General features: G+C 40.2%; 2 pseudogenes; one reads left to right on the forward strand and one right to left on the reverse strand.

The window, feature by feature from the left end:
* The first annotated feature begins 7,646 nt into the window (after window positions 1–7,646).
* On the forward strand, window positions 7,647–11,645 carry LOC147422555 (uncharacterized; annotated as a pseudogene).
* A 6,934-nt stretch (window positions 11,646–18,579) lies between these two features.
* LOC147422556 (uncharacterized) lies at window positions 18,580–19,524 on the reverse strand (annotated as a pseudogene).
* Window positions 19,525–23,015: the final 3,491 nt, after the last annotated feature.

Genomic DNA, 23,015 nt, shown 5'->3' on the forward strand with positions numbered 1-23,015 from the left:
CATGGTATCAGAGCCAGATTGTGTCTGAGGAGCTTGGAGCGGCAACCAAGAGTAGTAGAATAAGTGGTTTTGGGATTCCTGTTGGGAGCCATTGCAAAACGACCTCTAATCGAGTTGCTTCCTTTTGGAAATTGTACGTTTTTTTTAGTTTGTGCAGCCAAATTTTTAATCTTCGCGTGTTTCGACCCCCCTTTTGGAGTTAGTGCATTTGCATGTAGAAATGCTAGGGTTCGAGTTTTCACACATTTACGTTTTGGTGGCACAGAAAGTTTGTTTTTAACTGCAATGTTCACATATATTGTTTATTACTTTAGAAAGTACATGTATTTAGGCCTTCTCCGGGATGTGCCGCATCTCCCCCTCCTCGGTCTGTAGGGCCAATATGTTATATTCTATCTAGATTTTGGAAGTCATTCGAATGGCTATTTTTAACATTGTTAAAAAAAAGCATGTACATGAGGCTCTACTTAGTGTGGTGCTTTTTGGGGTATTTACATTCGTGCTACAATGTAGGTGTGAGTATCTACAGTTCTTGCATGCACATAGCAATCACTCTCTATTATTTCCATTCAACTCTCAAAGCTTCTAACCAAAACACGCATCTAGGAAACTTTTGCTATGTATTGTAATCACTATAGTAATAAAGAAATTTGAACATCTACCTTGTAATAGTCGAAACTATTGATATGCATAACCTCTTCACTTGCCTATAATTAAAACACTTATAAAAAGAAACATCCTCCTCCCAGTTCTCACCTTGTACCCCTTGATAGTACCATGGAATCTCACAAAACATGGAGTTCCAAAGTTGGTTGCCACATAGAACCACATACACTGCCTTTTGCCATTGTGACTTTTCCGACTTCCCCTTGGGACAGACCGTGGCATGCCTTCTAGATAAGCAATGAAATAGTGTCTTGCTCTTAGATCTCTCAGATACTCATTTAATAAAGGAGCTCGCGGCCCCTTGACTTGTTCAATGGCTTCAAGAAGATATTTTCTCTTATGATAAACATGAAAAAATGCATGTGATGCGCTAGTTGAAGTATGTAAAGTGCATTGTGGCTTGTGCAATGTCTTTGGTGCGTTACCATATGCATGTGGTAGTGATGTGTGTGAACACACTAGGACCGTCGAGGCATTTTTTCCCTCTTTAGGAGGGTTTTTCCCCGTGCATTGTATATACGTCTATCACTCTAGGGCTATCTATCTTTCCATTACATACTAAGCAATACACTCTCTATTGTGTGTCTTTAGCTTCCTTCGTCTTCTCCAAGCTGTATGCGTTTCTCTGCAACCCTAATTCCAACAATTGGTATCAGATAAGGTCGCGCCCTCCCGACCTTAGTCGCCAGCTGCTCCAACACATGAAAGTGAGGTTCTCCGATTTCAGTGAGGTTTGGCGAGCGTTCGCAGGTCGACAAATATTTTGAGAGAGCTCGTAGAGTTTAGTCTGCTCAAATTTCTGATTCGGACTCATTTTAGCTTCCATTTTCACTACACGCAGGTCTGCACATGCAATTTTGTCATTTTGTGCAGAATTTGTGTCAGTGCCGTTTTTTGCATAACAGGTACCTTACAGTCTTCTATGGTTTGTGCTATATAGCACGTGTTGTTCCGGCTTCGTTTCTCTTTTTGGGCAGTTTTCACATCAGGTGCAACATTTACCTTGGCTGACAACAACACAGATGTGTTCAAGATGTTTGTTGTTGAGGACAGGTAGGATGGGGACAATTACCCTATGTGGGATTATATGATGCAACATGTTCTTATGTCAAAGGGCGTCTTGAACATTGTGGAGGGCATTGATGTACGTCCTGGTTCTGAGGATGTAAGTGATGTTGAGCATGTTGCAGGTCCGGCTGCAAGGATTGTTGCTATTAGAGTTGTTTTGCCTACGACAGAACAAGCTCGTTGGGATGTAAAGGATGCGCAGGCTCATGCGTTGATTGCATTGTCTGTGAAGCATACTATTACTCCTCACATTCGTTCAGCGAAATCTGCAAAACAGGCTTGGGATATTCTAGCAAGTCTTTATGCAAGCCGCAATGAGGCTAAAATTGCTTTGCTGCGTTAAGAGCTGGAATCAAAGATTATGCATGAGGAAGATGATATGGACACTTTCCTTGCTAGTGTCAAGGATATCAATGAGCAACTTATTTGTGCAGGTGAAGTCATTTCAGACAGTTTACTTGTACAGACTGTGCTTGATGCCTTACCAGATTCTTACCAAACTTTTGCTAGTACTTGGAGACTTATGACCCAAGGAAATCCTGAAGCTGTCAAGTTTGATGCATTATGCACATTGATGTTGTTTGCAAGAGTCACTTTTCAAAAAAAACAGGACTAGGCAGCGTGCAGTTGAATTGGCTTTTATTGTTTCTCAAAGAAAGGGTGGTAACAGCAATGCAATCACTTTTTATGGTTCTGCTGCGAGGGGCAAAACTTCAGTTCCTAATACTTCTGCTGGAAATTCGTCTGGAAATTCTGGTGATACGGACAAAAATGAGATGTGTTGCCATTATTGTAAAGCTAATGATCACTTGATCAAGCAGTGTCCTAAGTTGAAGTCCAAAGAGGCTAAGAAGAAAGAGGGTGGTTCTACTACAAATGTTGGTTCCACTACAAATGCAGCCATTGTTGTGTCTTCTGTGAAAGGAGACTGTGATGCTGATGTTGATGCAGAATGGGCTTTTAGTGCAGAGTGCACTTACAATCTTGCTGTCCATGATGCATGCATGTCAGTTGATGCAGATTCACATGTGTGGTATTTCGATAGTGGTGCTACAAAGCACATTACCTCACATCGTGAATTATTCACCTCTCTCGAGTCTGTCTCTCATGGGAATTCTATCACTTGTGCCAACAATGCCTCTTATCCGCTTCAGGGAGTTGGAAAGATTGTGCTTACTATTGCAAACGGCAGTTCTTTCACACTTGTTGATGCACTTTACGTACCTGGGATCAAGAAGAATCTTTTGTCTGTATTTGCACTTGCTAGACTTGGACTTGTAGTCAAATTTGTGGATGACAGATGTACAGTTCATGATCTCAGTTTTAGTGATGAAATTGTTGCATCCGGCATATTATGCCGTGGGCTGTATAAGCTCACTTTGTATGACAAGCGTGGGTAGAAATTTGCAAATGTAGTTGTGGATTCAAAGGCTATTTCAAATGCAAAACTTTGGCATGCATGTTTTAGTCATCTGAATTTTGCCAGTTTGCTGCGTTTGCAAAAATCTGATATGGTTGCTTCTTTGCCGCCTCTTGAAGCACCTGTCAAACATATTTGTGAAGGCTGTATTTTGGGTAAGATGCAGTGTTCAAAGTTTCCAAAGGATGGTTCGGTTAGGGCCACATGCAGGTTGCAGCTTGTGCATAGTGATATTTGTGGACCCATGCAAACTCCGTCCTTGGGGAATTAACTTTACTTCGTGACTTTCATTGATGATTACTCCAGGTATGCATGGGTATGTCCGCTTAAAGCGAAGTCCAAAGTTTTTATGTGCTTCAAACAATTTCTGGCTATGGCTGAAAATGTATCGAAATGTACTATGGACACCCTCCGTTCCGATCGAGGGGGGGAGTATATGTCTCATGAATTTAATGCATTTCTGGCTAGTTGTGGGATAAAACACCAATATATAGTGCCTTATACGCCTCAACAAAATGGTGTAGCTGAGAGGAAAAACAGGTCACTTACGAAAATGGCATGATGTATGGTCAAAAGTCAAGCTTTGCCGCATTCTTTTTGGCTTGAGGCCATCATGTGTGCCACTTATGTACTTAACAGGTGTCCTACAAAAGCTTTGCAGTCTATTACTCTTTATGAAGCATGGCATGATAGAAAGCCTTCTATTGAGCACATGCGTGTTTTTGGTTGTTTAGCATATGCTTTGGTGCCACAAACACAACGTAGAAAATTGGATGATAAGGCTGTTAAATGTATTTTTGTTGGTTATAGTGCTGAAAGCAAAGGTTACAAGTTGTATCATCTGCAAAAAAAGTTTATTCTGGTTTTACAAGATGTAGTGTTTGTGGAAGATTTTGTTCAACCCTTGCTATCGTACTAGAGATAGTAATGTAAGCTTCATAGGACATTTATGACACTGTTGCCTCTTTTCAGTGGTAGATACGAATGTAAATTCCAATGAGGCAAACATACAGCCTATGGGCGTTTTTGAAAATGTTACAGATCAGCCTATGCAGATGTACATGATGTACTTAATGAGGAAAGGGTTGAAAATGAGTAGGCTAGAGGTATGCCAAAATGGCTGGTGCATACATTGCGTGACAGTAAATTGGATGCACCTTTGTCTAGTCGTACTCGTTCAGGCTCTAGCCATGCATCGTATGCATCAGACTAGCTTGGAGGCATCGTATGCATCAGACTGTTATGCTTTGGACGTGTCTAGCTTACATGATGTTGAGGAACCTCTGTCTTTTGATGAAGCACAAAATTCAAAAAATTGGATAACAGTCTGATGCATCGTATGCATCAGACTGTTATGCTTTGGACGTGTCTAGCTTACATGATGTTGAGGAACCTCTTTCTTTTGATGAAGCACAAAATTCAAAAAATTGGATGACTGCCATGCAATCAAAATATGATGCACTTATAGAAAATGACACATGGACTTTATGTGATTTGCCTCCTGGAAAAAAGGCCATTGGTACAAAGTGGGTTTACAAGTTGACATGCAAGTCGGATGGTTTTTTCAAGAAAGGACAACAGGATAAGGTGTGCAAATGTAACAAACCTTTGTATGGGTTGAAGCAATCTCCTCGTGCTTGGTATGAGAAGGTTGACACTCGTTTGGTCAAACGAGGCTTCTGTAATAGTCCAAGAGAAAGCACATTGTATGGAAAGCGTGAGGGTGATATACTTCTCATTGTTGTTCTTTATGTGGATGATTTGCTGATCATTGGTCCCAATGACGCACATATTGATGAATTTAAGGCTGGTTTGAATACTACTTTCAAGATGAAAGATTTGGGGCTGTTGCATCATTACTTGGACATACAGTTTAAGCAGTGTGATGGTGGTATTGCCTTGTGTCAAAAAAGTTACATAGAGACATTTCTATGTAAGTTTGGACTTGAGGATTCCAAACCTATTGCAATTCCGATGGAAACAGGTTTTAAGTTGAGTCTACATGATGCTGGCGATCCTACTGATGTCACTCTTTACCAAACTGCTGTTGGTTGCCTCATTTATGTATGCAACATGAGGCCGGATATTCAGTTTGCAGTCTCAAACATCTTAACTTGTTTTATCCCAAGGGGGGATCATTGCCGCTAGACTTACATGCTTTTTCAGACTCAGATTGGGCTGGCTGTTTTGACACGCGAGTGTCCACAAGTGGTTTTTGTTTCATGCTTGGCAGTTCATGTATATCATGGTTGAGGAAGAAGCAACCTACTATGGCCACTTCAAGTTGTGAGGCTGAGTACAGGGCAATCTTCACAACTACAGTTGAGTGTGTATGACTCAGACGCCTTATGGCTGATTTGGGTGTTGGACAGGACACTGCCAACACTATCTACACTGACAGTCAGAGCACATTGGCAGTTGCGAGGAACCCAATTTTTCATGCTCGCACAAAGCACATTGAGGTGCATTACCATTATGTCAAGAAGAGGATCTCAATAGCAGAGATCAACTTGGCTTATGTGCCAACACAAGACAACCTTGCAGATCTTTTCACAAAGGCATTGTCTCGTGAGAAGTTCGAAGCTTTCTGCAAAGCTTTGGGCTTACTCCCCTTTGTGGAATGATCATGTCCTCAGGGCATGGCACTTCATTTTACTCATGTGCCAGCTCTTGTTTACCGCATCACTCCAAGGGAGATTTTTTTTACCATATACATGTGGTAATGATGTGTGTGAACAGACTAGGACCACCGAGGTATTTTTTCCCTCTTTAGGAGGTTTCCCCCCCCGTGCATTGTATATACGCCCATCACTCTAGGGCTATCTATCTTTTCATTTCACACTAAGTAATACACTCTCTGTTGTGTGTCTTGAACTTCCTTCATCTTCTCCAAGCTGTGTGTGTTTCTCTTTGCAACCCTAATTCCAACATGGTATACCTTGTATGTTGGTCACAAAAAATGTTATAGATACATGCTTGAATGATAGCTTTTTTGAGCGGTTTATTATCTTGTATTTTAACTTGCTTCTTACTCTTGGGATCTAATCCTCAAATAAATCCCCACACTTGCTATATTATATCTAGTCCATTAAGTTCGAGAATCACATTTCATAGTGAAAGATATATTGGTGAGTGTCATTGAGCACTTGTCTCAAAATCATTCAATTTTTTCCCTTCTCTTGTGTTAGAACAAAGGTCCTAAGGGCTAGGAGATTGTGGCTAAGGGCTAAGACCATGTGGGAATAGGGGCTAGAGGGATCCCTATTCGTGGTGAATGTATGACAAGGGATCCTAAGTATAGGGGTATGTTTTAGGAGAGGTTGGGTGGAGATGATGCATTCTTAGGTATAGTCTCTTACAATGGTATCAAAGCTTCTTCAATCTTACTTTTCCTACTTCTACTATGCGTGAATGAGGTCGAAATTCCAAAAAGGTGCATCAATGCTATCTTGGGCTTCTTTCTCACACACACATGAAGGTTCTCTTACAGACAAAGGGTGGGGGGTGACTTGTAGACAGAGGATGTAGATTGACTTACACAAAGCATAGAGCTCTCGGACTTGTTGGGAGGAGCCATTCTTCCTCGTTCATTCTCATCACTGGCACGATTTGTAATGACAACCATAGCAATTGAGAGGAGTGATGCAAGTTGGCGATGTTCCCTTCCCATGCTAGTTGACAAATTGATTGTGTCAGCACCCCTCATAGAAGGCCACCATGAAGTTGCTCTCAACACTCAAGGGGTCACTATATGTAAACGACCCCTCACAGATAACCTAAAAAGGTTCGGGCCATGGGCTTAGAGGACTTATACAACTAAATGCTCCCTAGATCGTATCTTGTGTCGCTTGGAGGTTTCAAGTATACAACTTAATGCTCCCCAGACACCCAGTCTACGTCGTTCAAAGGTTTTTCAGCATACAACAAAATGCTCCCGCTCCCCAGACACCCGGTTTGCGTTGTTTTGAGGTTTCCGACATAATCAAACATCAATTTTTGGCTTCAATACTCCACCCATGAGTAAATCACAAATCATCGAAATCAATAATAAAACGAGAGTTTGGCAATTTTCAAATTGGCACCAAGACATGTTTTGAAACAGATACAATCCATTTCAAACATTACTTTTTCGAACAAAGTTTAAAAGATATCTAAACACAAAAAATTAGAAAAATCATTCAGGGCTTTGTTTAGACTGTCGAGCTTTGAGAATGACTGGCTTGTCCTTCTGGATCAAAGTGATTGTATGGTTTTAAATATGGAGTGTTGCATCATTCTTGTCATGCCAACTTCCAAGGCATGCCCAAGAAAGTGTCGAAATCGCCCACAACTTCATGATGTGGAGATTAAGTTTTCCTTGGTATTACCGGATAGTTACAAGAAGAGCAAAAATGAGTGGCACCACCTTCTAAGTTTGCCCTGTGGCTAGCTCGACTTCGAGTTCTCCACCCCATGAATCATAATTAAAATCCATCTGCTTGAGGAATTCAGGATGGATGAAATTCTTGGTAGCTCCAGGGTAAACGAAGATCAAGGCCTTTAAGCCATTGATTCTGCCATAAGATTTACACAATTCATTTGAGCTTTCAAGATTAATTCCATAAGTATTGGGTACCAATGGAAAGCTCTCTTAGACAGAGTTGGCCCCGAACTTCGTGCAAAAGTTCTCTTGAAAGATTTCCAAGTCCTTGGAGCATGTGGTAGTGTCGTGATTGAACTCCACCACTGCATAGTATTATCCTTGAGAAATCCCACAGCTCAAGAAATCTTTGATTCTTGCGTATAGTTCCTCAACACATAGATGTTGTCAAATTCTTGGAGGAATTGGAAGACTTTCTTCCGATCTTTTACACCAGAAAAGGTGAAAAATTTGATTGTCGTTCCGCCATCCTTGAAATCCTTTGGTTGGTTAGGCATAAACCTTGGATATAGATAATAAGGATATCCATACGGGCTCCAAGATAAATAAATTTCTTAATCTATCTCAATAAATTTCAAGTGTGAGTAAACTCTACATAAAGCAAGATATCTTTAAAAACACTACCTAAATCACCTCCAAGTGTGAGTGTAACTCCACACATGGCAAGCAATTAAAATCCACTACTTATATAAATCTCTTCTAGGTGTAAGAATACCTCTACACAAAGCAAGAGATTATTATTTAATCTAGCTAAATTGTCTGCAGCGTGAGTATTTACACATGACAGACAATCATTACATAAATCTAACCTAAGTAGTTCCAGGTGTGAACATAATTCAACACACAACAAGTAACTCCTAACTTTAACTATCTAATTTAAGTTACTTATAAGTGTGAACATAGTTCAACACAAAGCAAATAACTGCTAACTTTAACTATCTTAAATCACTTCCAAGTGTGAGTTTCCTCTACACAAGGCAAGTAATCACTAACCACTTACTTGATTTACCTCCCAGTGTAAGATATACTTCACACAGAGCAGACAAATTTTAAAATCAAAACTCCATAGCCTAAAAAAACTACATTTAACTAATTCAACTTTTTATTGAAAAGAATATATAACTAAATTTAAATAGTTTTTTTTATATATTTTTTGATGTTTTAAAGCTCACTTATAGATGAGATAAGGGGGAAGAGAGATCAATAGAATGAGGAAAACAATCCGTTTTCACAATATATAAATGACTATATTTCGATCAAAATACATATTTCAATCAAAATTCTATGAAGTTACACGATATGGTGTTTTTGTTGATGTGGCACCATATAATACGGTCAAATAAAGATAGGTGTCATATAATATTCCGTCTAAACGTATTATACGTACATCGTACAACGTACAATGCAACTTAGTACAATTGTGGTGGCTTCGCTTTGGATGCCAGAGAGAGAGAGAGAGAGTCCACCCTTCATATTTGAAGACCCTAGGCCCATCCAAAAGCAATACATAAAAATCATATCCTCTAAAAGCATTCGGTCTCCAAAAGCATACACCTTATGGGCTATTTGTACAGAGTGCCATGTCAGCAAGCTGTCAGCACAAAACATGAAACTATCCATATAGTCTACCACATTAACGGGTTAACCCAATTTGCGGAGTGTCCATACAACAGCTACACTAGTAGGTCCTTATGCAAGGTTAATTTTGTGTGTGGGTCATGCTTTATTAGGCCCCATCGAAGTGGGTGCCATAAGTTGGTAAAACTTTATTATTTGGCCCACCCGGCAAGGATTTGTAAGCTGGCAAGACCTTCACATTTCTATGCTTCTTCTAGGGTTTCAGCTCCTCGTCTAGGATCTATAGGTTGGCTAGGATTAAGCCCTGAGGAGCCCTACCCCTTCGAGTCTTTAGTGGCTTGGCACTTTAGCAGTTTGTGATAGAGCTCAATGTTATTGAGAGGTTGTTCCTAACACGATGCAACCATTAGATTATGTGATATTCACTGTTGATTTGAGTTGAGAAGCATTAATGGCTTTAAATGAGTGTTATGCGTAAAATTGGATAGCTGACTCAGGTGCTAGTTTTCATGTTACTCCCCATAGGGAATGGTTCTCCAGTTATGCTTCTACATACGGTTCGATCAAGCTTAGTGACTCGTATCTTGACATTTGTGGCATTTGTAGCAGGGATGTAGAGATACATAAGGCTCAATTTGCATGGCCACCTTGGTGGACGTACTCTAGAGGACATCTCTTCCATTTGGACCATACTCGGTGTAGGCGCTCGGGCACTCTTGGGCCACCTACTCGCAGGCGCCCAATGTGGACACATCAGCTAGCGAGGGTGGGGCTCAAACCACCAAGTCCATAGAGGTATCATTCATCGTACAGAGTGTGTCTATCATATGGCCACCCCTTTTAGAGAATTTAAGAGCTACCACACAACAGTTCTTTGGGTGACCCAGGAGCGATCGTGGGCTAGGGCTAGTGATCGTCTAGTGGCCAGCCAAGCGGCTAGTGGCCAAACTCACGAAGGGCTTCCCTAGGCCACTAGTATCGGATATTTTTAGTTGCCCATGAGTTGCCTTGGCTAGATAATTTCCAATAGATGTGTGGTGGCCGTGCCGTGTGATGCCCTCGGCTTGTGGATATAGATAGAAAGATGTGAGTAGCCAACATAAACGTGGTGGTCGTACGATGGCCTCATCTTGTGGATATAGATAACACAATCTGAGTAGCAGATAAAAGTTTCCATATGCTTGCCTTGTGCGTGAGTCCACTATGTGTCACATTTTGAGCACTTGCCTACACTCTTGAGAACTATCCTTTGCATTAGGAAAATTTTGGGGTCTTGTTTGGGCCCTGTAAAAGTTTCCACCTCAGCAATTTTTTGTGCAATTCTTTTAGCACAAAAGTATTTTGAAGTTATAGAGAAAATGTATCAATAAGGTAAAACAAAGATTTCGTGTTGCAATGATTGAGATTTTGCTAAAAGTTTGTACCTTAAAGGATCTTACAAGATCTAAATAGACATTCTACTTTGAAATAAGAGAGGAAAAGTTCAAACTCATTTGAGCTAAAAAAAAATTTGGCGGCAACACCAATCTATTTCTATGAGAAACTTTTACAAAGATCAACCATTTTTCTAAACAATCCTTGATTATGGAGAATGCACAATCTAACAGCCAATCTTCTTTACTCGTTAAGTGTAAATATCATCTCCATATAGACATAGACACAAATTGCAATAACTTGGTGATGAGAATACACAACAAGCAATGATAAATCTAGAGATATTAAAGCAGCAACAAGCATCTTTGTTCAATTTATCGATGCAAAACAGTAAGCTTCTGCAAGAACAAACACTTTTGAAGAACAAAATATTATCCTCCAAAGAAACCATTGCTGAGCTTGAAAAGGAGGTGAAAAGGAAGAGGATAAAAACCGCCCCACTTGGTCTTCGTCAAAGATGCAGAAGTGTTTCCAACATTGAAACCCTCAAAGTTGGAAGTGGAGGTCTTAAGCACAGGATTCTATACCGTTTTAGTACATATTCTTATTGTAACAAAGTATTGATTATTAGCTAATCAAAATTATGTTTTTACAGAGGCATGCTTCATCTTGAAAAGAAAAATATTGATCCTCAAATGGCCAAATCTTCATATTCTTTTTTGATTGCATGCCTCAAAGTTCAAGAAGATAAAGCAGGATATAATCAATGCTTTTCTACAAAGCACAACCATTGATACTTTAGATGTTCAAAGTGTCATAGATAATTGTGGCATCAGTCAAAAAGGATATTCAAGCATCTTCAAATCAGTAAAGAGCCAGCTCAAAGATAAAAAGGTCTCATCTTCTGTCTTACCTATACCAGCTCATGTATGTCAAGCACGACAAGGTCTCAACAATGAAGTTCCACAATACTTGGGTGATTCATATTTCATCAACCAAGAATTTAGAAAAGCTGGACAACTGGTACACTTTAATGAATCGTCTAATATCTTTTTCAATTTGCAAAATCTTCAGAAGAAAATTGTTTGCGGGTCGTCGCGACGGACGTCCATAGCATAGCTCTCAAGCATCAACATATTTATCAATACAAGGGAAGCGACTCGGATGAGGCATGGAAACTCACTAGGGTGTCAATCCTAATGAAGTGAACTTGAAGAGATTCAACTACTAACTCTACAAGCAAATCAACTGCATTACCGCCAAGTAATCTGCTTATGTCCTTCTACACAGCTCTACAGTCATTACGTCAGTTTACCATGCAAATCATATCAGAATCGCACGAAACTTGAAAGGAAGCTACAGGGGATTATCAGGAACATATCCTATCACTGTCACAACATTATGGAGAGGTACAAAGATCGCGATCGTTCGTCCCAAAGTCAGCAAAAACAGTGAACATGTGATCCTAATGGGTCGTTTTAGGGTCCATAAAGCCCCTCCTAGGGTCAAAACAACATAAAACACGCATATGGACAATCAAAACAGCGATTTAAGACCTCAAACTCGTAGTTGAAAACCTACACCGAATCTTGAATGATTACACTTGAATGGAAGAGCAAGATAAGAGGAACACAATGCAATAAACAAATCTGAATTTGGATTACCGTAGCCACAATGGCGAAGATTACAAGTTTGAACAAGAAGGAGCTCTCAAACGTACGCTGTCTTCTCAGTTTTCCATAAAAAAGATCATGTTCAAACTTACAAAAAATGACCTTTTTAGATTAGGTATTTACAAATGGCTTGTCCGGCCAAAAGCTCCTAAACTTCTTATACAATTGCTCCCATAAGAATAATCATAAATCCTTCGACAAGTTCTCGGCTTAGAGATGCTTCCTTACAACAGGAATTTACAATGGTTCCTCAGAAAAATATGATCCTTCTCTGGAAACGGCCGCTTGCTGCTTCGTCCGCCAAACACTCCCCGCTTCCTTATCCTCGCACGCCCTCGTGCATGTTCAATGCTTCGGCTGTTGATGTGGCTCCAATGAATCAAGTGTCATTGAAAAACTTCTTGTTCGAAGGACAGCTTCTAGTGCTTCTTGATGCTGTTTGAATGGATTTTCAGATAACGTGTGTTGGTATGCTACGTACCGTGCCTTGAGGTCCTTCACCATAGGATGGAAAATCCGTGAGTCAATTTCGAAGAATCCTGTGATGAAGGCCTCTTCGAATGTCTGCAAGTAGTGTGAGGGCAGGTAAATTAGCCTGGAGTACATTGCCATCAAAATGTGTCGTGGCGATGAATCCTGTAGATTCCAGCAGATGCCTCTGTGTCCTTCCAAGAATAGATTCCACGGATGATCATCGCCTTCAGTGTCTTTAAACACCTGGATGCAGGTGACGATCATCCGGGCTATCTTTACTGGAATTTGACACGCCAAGTCAGGGACATCCCGCAGCAATGTGATTGTCGAATTCAGTGCGTTGACCATGTAGGCTACTGTAGGGGGTTGCTGCGCTGTCAAGATCGGGTAATTCATTTTTTATGGCCTTGAGCCTTTCCATGTGGTGAACTCCTTCCATGTGCGTCTTTGACAGATTGGGCAGAAAGTAGGATCTATTTGTATATGTTGAGGAGCGTTGTGGTAATTGGTTAGATCCTGTGGTCGTTTGTCCAACCACTTCTGCCTCCACTTTGGGTGGTCATCGACAAGCAACTGAGCTTCTTCCGCTATTAGTGCAATGCCTTCGTAACCCCCATCTTTGTTTTGTGGCAGGGCTGGCCACATCTTTTCTTTCCATAGAATTGCTTCATGGCATAGCAGAGGAAACGGGAGGTACTCATGGCCAAATCCTTCCACCTGCTCTTTTGGTTGTAAGTATGCCAGGGCTCCTGACTCCATTATCTTCTTTTCATAGAGCATGTACTCCTTTGCTGGCCCCTTTGGCATGTCCTGAATGCTCTCATTGAGCTCATCACTTATATCCAGATTTGGCCCTTCAAATTCATGCTCTTGTTTCCCTTGGTGTGATGTTCCAGGAAAATCTGACACTTGTTGTCCGGGCAGCAGTTGTGGTTGACTTTGTGCTTTGTTTGCTTTGATTTGTTGTTGAAAAAGCAGATCTTCTTTTTCCTTTAGTAGCGTGCCACCAATCTGCTTCTGAATCTGTAATTCGGCGCTTGCTTGAGCTAGTTTCTGCTCTAGTTCTTTTAGCTTTAGCTCATTTGCCGCCGTCTGGGCCACCATTCATGATACGAGCAGCTGTCTTTGAAGCTTTTCTTGCTCTAGCTCCGCTTTTAGTGCCGCTATAGTATTCACTGCTGTGGCATCGTCAGATGTGGAGACCAATGCTCCAACAGGTTCCTGATTTGCCATCAAAGTTGTCAGAGTGCCTTTGACAGTATTGTATGAACTGCTAAGTCTCTAAAATCTTGCACTCTCGTAAGCAAGTTTCTTCGTTGCTTTCTGTACTCTTGCCATCAACTCTTGGCATTCCTTTTCTTTGGCGATCAAGTCTGTCCTAACGTCCACCAAGTCTTTGATTAGAGATTGAGCCTGCTGTCGCTCAAGGTCTCTTTCCTCTGTTGTTAGTTCTAGTTGCGCCCTCAGGCTTTCTAACTCCTCTTGCCCAGAAGCTTGCTTTTGTTGGGCCTCCTGTACCTGCCTTTCCTTTTCACTCAGCACCACGTGCTGACACTGGAATTGCCGTTCTAATTCCCTTAAAGTTTTCTTGTAATCAAATCCAGCCATTGCCTGGCAGGCTTCGTGGTATCCGATTGCTTCTGTAGGAGGTATAAAATCCTTTTGCGAGGTTGAAGAGGGAGGAGTTGGTTGTTTTTTGTTCGATGGAGAAGGGGGAGGAGGAGGAGATTTTTTAGGCGAGGGAGGAGGTGATTTGGGCGAGGGAGAAGGTGGGCTTGATTCTTCTCGTATATGCCTCTTTTTGGAAGCCTCTTCCCCTTGTTGCGAAGCAGATGCTTTCGCTTTTCTTTTCTTTAAAATCTTGATGATTCTTTGGCGGGTGAGATACGCCGCCCGTCGCGCTTCCACATTCCTTTCTCTTTGGATCTTCTTTAGCTGCTCTGCCTGGTTTGTTTCATCAACCGCGTCTTTCTCCTTCGTTCCTTCAGTGGACTGCGAAGAAATGTCCACTTCCGCAGCCTTTTTCTCTGCTTCTAACCTTTGCTTCTCTGCGCGTATGCGAGTTGCATTTTCTATTCTTTCTTGCCTTTCTCTCTCGAATCTTCTTTTTTGTGTTTGTTGTGTTGCAGCCGCTCTAGCCTGTCTGTCAGCCCCTAACTTGGTTCTTCTTTCCTCAACTCTTTGTTGAGCTTTCGCATATGCTTTTTGCAGGTCTGACTGTGGTACTGCACTTCTCTCCCTTCTTTTTCTCTCGAGCGGCTTTGTGGAGTCTTTCTCCTCGCTTTCTTCAAACTCTGATGGCCCTTTGTCTTTCGACTCTTGAGATTTTTCTTCATCATCTGTCTCCGTTTTTTCTTCATCACTCGAGCTTTTGTTGGTTTTTCTGACTCTAGGTCCTTTAGAATCTTATGTTTGTAAACACCTGAGGATCCCACAGATGAAATATGGTCAAAATCTGGCACTTAGGTACAACGATCGCGATTGTAATTCTGAGCCCAAATTAGACCAAATTTGGCATGCTTGTAGACACTGATGTTTTAAGGCTATCCCCAAAGTCTTTTTGCATTTGGATCACCAAAAGCTAAGATTTTACACTTTCTGGGTCTGTCAGGCTAGTTTTACCCAAGTGGCCTGATTTCCTTGATTTTTGATGTTTTTGGGTGTGGTTGCTTTACACAAACTTGTTTAGAATCTTATCAGGAAGGCACATGTCAAATCTTGTACAAATCTGACACTGAGGTACACCGATCACGATCGTAGTACCTGGGCCAAATCCGATGAAATTTTGTCTGCTCCCTCTGACAAGTGTTCCCTAGTGTTTTGTGCTACCACTTTGTGATTTGAATCAATATCAACCCTGTTTGGTCAGATTTTCAGAATTTCAGAGTCTTATGGATTTTTTGGCCAAAGTTATGGTTTGCTGGTTTCTCGACTCTAACTTTTGCCCAAAATCGGATTGGAATGTGATTTGCTTATCCTACTCCTAAGTACAGAACTGAAAAAACATAAGGAAATGAATCAAACAAAACTAACACGACGGATTTCGGGTGAGATTTCAGTACTCAATCGAATTAGAGAAATTGAAGAGCAAAAATGCTCTAACACAGTCACTCACAGCTCCCTAAATCTCCTAAGAGAGGATCTAGCCGGTCCACTGGCTCTAGACTCCCCTAAGCTCTAAACCCTTGTCTAGCAACCTAACTGAGGTGTAAAATGGATTTGTGGATTGATCTTTTTTAAGGAGTCTAACTGCGCACTCGGTCACTCATCACCTAAGGTGCATTCCCCGGTAGCGGCGCCAATGTTTGCGGGTCGCCGCGACGGACGTCCATAGCATAGCTCTCAAGCATCGACATATTTATCAATACAGGAGAAGCGACTCAGATGAGGCATGGAAACTCACTAGGGTGTCAATCCTAATGAAGTGAACTCGAAGAGATTCAACTACTAACTCTACAAGCAAATCAACCACATTACCGCCAAGTAATCTGCCTATGTCCTTCTACACAGCTCTACAGTCATCACGCCCGTTGAAGGGAAGCTACAGGGGATTATCAGGAACATATCCTATCACTGTCTCACAGCATTCTAGAGAGGTACAAAGATCGCGATTGTTCGTCCCAAAGTCAGCAAAAACAGCAAACAGGTGATCCTAATGGGTCGTTTTAGGGTCCCTAAAGTCCCTCCTAGGGTCAAAACAACATAAAACACGCATAAGGACACTCAAAACAGCGATTTAAGGCCTCAAACTCGTAGTTGAAAACCTACACCGAATCTTGAATGATTACACTTGAATGGAAGAGCAAGATAAGAGGAAGACAATGCAATAAACAAATCTGAATTTGGATTACCGTAGCCACAATGGTGAAGATTACAAGTTTGAACAAGAAGGAGCTCTCAAATGTACGCTGTCTTCTCAGTTTTCCATCAAAAAGATCATGTTCAAACTTAGAAAAAATGACCTTTATAGATTAGGTCTTTACAAATGGCTTGCCCGACCAAAAGCTCCTAAACTTCTAACTGGCTCTCTAATATACAATTGCTCCCATAAGAATAATCATAAATCCTTCGATAAGTTCTCGGCTTAGAGATGCTTCCTTACAAAAGGATTTTACAATGGTTCCTCAGAAAAATATGATCCTTCTCTGGAAACGGCCGCTTGTTGCTTCGTCCGCCAAACACAAATGGTCAAATTTTATAATGTGACAAGCGAGGAGGTACAAGGCAAACTAATCTTTGTGCTTAAGCTAGATGAATGTGAGATATTGAAGCAAAAAAAAGATACAACGACTCACAATAACCCTGATGAATAGAGCACTTCAAGGAGGGAGCTTTTGAGGTATATGAACTTTTAAGCTTTCTCTAGTTAATGTATCAAGTAATGTTAATAACAAAAATTCATTTATGCAGGTTGACAAAGATGATCATGACATTTTGTAATGGACATTTAACCAAACAGGTATTCTTGATGTCATTTGTAGAACAAAAAAGGGATAACTTCTTCATGTTGAAGATATTGGAAGCTTCCAAGTAGAGTGGCATCTTGCTGGTGATATCAAGACACTCAAGTGCATGTATAACGTTGCAAAAAGGTGCTAGCTCTAAATCACCTTGTCTATATTGTATGAACGAAGCACACTCTTTGAGCTTGAAGCAGTACAACCCAAAACCCTCTAGAGCTGATGATGATCCTAACTTTTGATCCATTCTTGATATTCCACTTTCACATGTCCATATATGTAGATTGCATGCATTGTGCAGGATTGTTGAGAAGCTTGTATATCTATACATTGAATGTGCTTGGAAGTTGAAGCCAAAGACTGAGTGAAGAAAAGCAATTGAAAAAATAGAGCAAATATTATCAGAGATGATCCTAACTTTTGATCCATTCTTGATATTCCACTTTCACATGTCCATATATGTATATTGCATGCATTGTGTAGGATTGTTGAGAAGCTTGTGTATCTATACATTGAATATGCATGGAAGTTGAAGTCAAAGACTGAGTGAAGAAAAGAAATTGAAAAAATAGAACAAATACTATCAGCGATGGGGCTCCACGGAGGTAAAGTAACGATAATTACTTGTCAAAAGCGTTCAACATCATCACATGAAGTTCCAGTAAAACCCTCACTTGGAGGCGTGAAAGCTCACAGGTTTTTGTCATTTCATGGTGAGCTGGGCAAAATCAAGAAGAGTCGTAATTGCTCACTGGTAAATTATGAGCAGTGGAAGAAGCTTCATAATGATATTAAAGACCGTGATGATAATGGAAAGGCTAGGAATCGCAAAGCAAAAGTGTGGATGGCTCTTGATAAGGTTTTCTGCTTACTTGACAAGAAAGAATGGATAGACAATAACAACATGAAATTAAAGCTAGCCCTTCAAGATTTTGGTAAAAGTATGCAAGATGCATGGAGTACTCAAAGCATTACCCACTGCATGGTAATTCATACTTTTCTTCTTATGACCTATTTGATTTGTATAAATATAATTTTTATGACATGCGGCATATTTTACACGATCATATGCCCTGTTCACAAAGCAAGATGGATGTCCTGCAATATGGTCCACTCAAGGAATGGAAAAATCCCATTATCAAGTTCGTGGAGCATACTTTTGACACACTCAACATGGCGGAGGAAAAAATAGAGCAAACAGCTTAAAAGAAGTATTTTTTGGTACTATAGAAGAGTCTTGCTATGAATAAGGGAGAAGAAAATTTCAAGCTCTTGCAATAAAGATATCCAAAAAAAGTCAAAAGACAACAGAGATGGAAGGATTCTACTGCAGAAGCACCCTTACATCAGTGAAGATCTAAGAGAGTGAGGGATAAAAAAATTTGGGTTCTACCTCAAGGTCGAGAACAGATTCTATAAAAATGTATACTTAATACAAATCTATTCTCAAATGATATCTTCATTGTCTTCAACATCTTCTTGACCTAAACTTGAAGTGCCCTCTTTGTATTCAACCTGCTTCAAATCATCGTGTCGAAGTAGAAATCATTTCTCGGAACGAGAAAGCTCTCTATAATGTTTAATTCCATTTGCAAGAGCATATCCAGTATATGCTAAATAACTTCCTGCAAGTGATCCTTGCATTGCATGACTATATCCAAAAACATTGATAGCACACTCTTTCTCCAAAAGGCTTACTTTGGTAGCATTTGGATGAAGAACATAGCTAGCAAGATACTTTGACAGTGTCTTGTATACAAACAGAGGTATATAACCATCAGAGGAGTACTTCATGTAAAAAATAACTAAATCGGGACAAGCAAGGTACTTAATGTAGTGCTTCAGAGCAGCGTCTTTGGTAAGATCAACGACTTTAGATGACCGTCTTAAGAACTCATCTTTTGGTGGTTGAATCTACAAACATATAAAATCAATTAATCATTAGAAACATTGAAAGAAAAAAAAACTTTAGCTTATACAAATAAAGTGCTTACCGTAATATTCTAATTTGACACAAGTTGATTGTCCTTCCAAAGATTTATTGAACTAACACTTTGTATTTTGAGATTTGGCTCCTGAATGATTGGTACATCTTTACCTTGTTCATCTTCATTTTCACTATCCGCTTCTTAAAGATGAGGATCTGTTATATTCTCTTGTGCCTTGAGAAACTCTTCTTTGGTAGGCTCTTTATACTGAAGAGATTCATTGAAACAAACCTCCAATGCTTTATGAGGCTCAAAGAAAACATCCAACTTGCCTAAAAGAGGAGTTTTCTCTACAAAATCCTGGCTCTTCATCGGTCCCAACATTATAGTTCAAGTGTTGTACCAAAATAGCATACAATTCATCCTCTCGTAAACCAAATGACCTTTGGATATCTGAAAGCATTATATATTCTCCATGGCCAAGAGGAAAGCATGGTAGAATAGGCAAGGGCAATGTTCCTTTAAAAGTAGGGTACAAAGACTTCTCCAATACAATACTGTCTTCTCGAATGCTAGAAAGTTGAAGTCTCTCAACTTCTTGCCACTCTTTTTCTACATCAAGAACTTCTTCATTGTCTTGTTCATCTTTTATCACTTCACTTGGTTTAGAGTTACTTTCATCCCTTTCTGCTTTTTCATCATCACTATCTCTTAAGAACAAAAACACAATGAGCCCCACACTTTTCTTTAATAGTCTACATTTGTGTTTGCACTTCAGACATTTTGAAAGATTTAGTTTGACATTTTTTGATAAGGCGGAATACTTTTTGTTAAGCCTAGAGGATTGTGATGGATTCTTTTGAACCAAATCTATAGTGTGAATATATTCTTCATCAAGGTATAGTACCATTCTTGAATCCACCAATTGATCAAACTCTTTGTTGTACTCCTGTAAAGCTTCTTTGTGAAAAATAAGAGTTTCTTCAAGTTCAAAAGGAGTATTAAACATTGTATAAAATGAATCATATGATTCCATGGCTCCACAATCATGTATAAATTCTTGAAATAGAATCTCGGGATTGTTTTTATTTGTAATAACAAATGTCTATATTAGAAGAGCAAGGTCATAATGCAATTATGAAAAACCTCTCTTGAATTATCGATGTATAATATACCTATGTGATTTGTATTCTAGGTAGACGTTGCCAAATTGTCATAAATAGATGAGATACCATCAATTTGAGAGTCACGTTTTCTTTTCAAATCAGTCATAACCTTTGGGCAAAGATTCTCTCTCTCTCTCTCTCTCTCTCTCTCTCTCTCTCTGGCACACACACACACACACACACACACACACACAATTCAACTATATACATGCATGTATGTATTATGTAGATCAATTTATGTGTGTATATGTGGGTGTGTGTGTGCACTTGAAATGTGTAGTAGTCAATTCAAACTAAATGAATACTGTACGACGCGATTCAAGTGCACTTAAACTATTGATGCTATAGATGCGCTTGAAATTCTTGAAAGTGACCTCCAACACAATTGAATTCATTCTTTGAGCATTTAGGTGCATCCAATGAGTAAATTATGAAGATATGTGTTGGTTTTCTTCCCCGATATCCTCTTTCATACACAATAAGTTGATATCACAATTACTGTTTACAAATAATGATTTTTTATTGTATTTTTGGACCGACTACAATCGTGGTTAGACTTTATTATTGCATTGAAAAAACCCTTCCTTGGAGTCTTGGATTCTAAGATTCTAGATATTTTTAATAAAGAAAACCTAGGAACCCCTACTCGCACAATATATTAGATTCATACTAGTAGCTTGTTAGGTTTATTAGCTTGATCTGCCAAGATTCCACGCTGTCGTGCCGCTTTTGGGCACGGGATGAAAGAAAACGTTTCATCTGCATTTTTTGAACTTTAAAAAATCTATGTTCTATGTTAGAACTTCTTATGACATCAAATAACGGAAATGTATACTTTATGTGGTATTTTAGACCAAAAGTGCTTCAAAATGGGGATTGTAGAGTTTGAAGTGCTGAGGGAATCGATCTAGACAGTGTCGGATTGCGCGGTTCTCCAAGGTCGATCGAGAAAGCGTCGGGCTTCTGGTTGAATATGGATAAGCAATCGAGGCGTAAACTAAGCGAAACATGTGCAGTTAGGGCCAATTTAGTTTTAGTAAGAATAAGTAGAGATGCTTATAGAGCAAGAGTAAGAGAAAATCATGACTCGAAACAAGAATAACATTGAAAAATAAGCTGAAAGTAGATATCAATACTCACTTGGTGCTGACAACCAGTAGATGCTTCCAATAAATTGATATCTGAAAACCATGTTACAGATCGGTTGCATACGCCATCGTCAGTATGCTTTTTGATATGCAAACCCACTTATCAGAAATCCCAACTCGATGGAAGCAATCTGTAAATGTCAGACAAATCCCAACTCGATGGAAGCAATCTGTAAATGTCAGACAAATCCCACCCTGTACAATCTACCTGCTCTTTAGTTCCCACAAATTTCCCTACCCAATCAAATGTTGGCCTGCTCTCTATCTTGCAAAACACATCCCTTTTGCACACCCTTTTTTTTTATCATAACTATACTTCGCCTTCCAAAAACCTTCCATTGGCTTGTGCTTGTTAAGTTCAATTGCGCTCTCGCCCACCTCCCACTAACCCTCCTTGCTTGTCCTTATTTATTGAGGGAGATTGAGACCCTTGAAGCCCACCCTGTATTGCCTAATCTCCACGGTAATGGCTGCCTCGAGGTCTCAAAGCCTCGCCCAGAAAGATCCCTCTTTTTTTGCGTGCTTTACCGGCGGGCTCCAAGCTTGAGAGAGAGAGAGAGAGAGAGAGAGAGAGAGAGAGAGAGAGAGAGAGAGAGAGAGAGAGAGAGAGAGAGAGAGAGAGAGAGAGAGAGAGAGAACTTCGCCTGTTTGTTTAGCAATGGCGTCTCCTCTTTTTGGGTACACAACAAGAAGAGAGAGAGAGGGTGCTCTAAGTGCGTGCATCTGTGCAGAAGCGGCCCAGTGGATGCAAGTTGCCATTTTGGCAGCGCGATGAGAGTGGACAACGATCTAACAACAAAAAATCACACTATGATGTGGTAGGTGTGTAAGGACAGTGTCCCACACCCAGTAGGGTCCCGATTTTTTAAGTAAAGGCAAGGGAGGGTACACTAGAGACCTCGCAAGTGTCCCCCTCCCCCCTTCCCCTCCGGGTGTTCATGTGAGAGAGATCCTTGAAGGATGCCAGAGGAAAAGCTTCGGTGGCTAAAGAAGCCAAAAGCCAAAGGCCGGACAAAGTGGGCTTCAAAGGGGACCAAACATTAGGAGATTTCGGAGGTCATTTGGAGGGCCTTCTAAGAAATTCTATTTCTCTCTCTAGAAAATGTTCTTAAAATATACTTGCACTTGTTGCGTACGTCCAAAAGAACAACTGAACACTTTAAAAAGTGAACCTAACTTTTCAAAAATCCTTGAAAACGGTCACTTTTTCATTCAATGCATGTGTCGTTTTCATGAAGTACACGATGCTCATTCAATATAGCTTTCATCATCATTGAAATTTAAAAAATCACAAAATTATTAGTTGGTGTTAGAATTTAAAGTTTTTGATACGGCCAATGCATAAAAAATGACCAAAAACTTAAAAAATGTCTATCTACTTGTCTCAATTTGACAGCCAGAGAGGGAGAAATTGTCAAAATACTCCTTAAAAGGAGATTTTGCCTCACGGCGCACGGGGGACCATCTAGAAAATTCCAAATGGCCCTCCGGGCACCGTGAGGCAAAAAATAAAAAACGTGGATCACGGCGTGCAGAGGGTCATCTAGAATTCTCCAGATGGTCCCTCGCGTGCCATGATCCAAAATCCCCCTTTTTTAAGGGGTTTTTTGAAATTCTCCCTCTCCGGGTGTCAGATTGAG

This window comes from Adiantum capillus-veneris, chromosome 27, assembly GCF_014529385.1.
Source record: "Adiantum capillus-veneris isolate H3 chromosome 27, ASM1452938v2, whole genome shotgun sequence".
NCBI classification, from domain to species: domain Eukaryota; kingdom Viridiplantae; phylum Streptophyta; class Polypodiopsida; order Polypodiales; family Pteridaceae; genus Adiantum; species Adiantum capillus-veneris.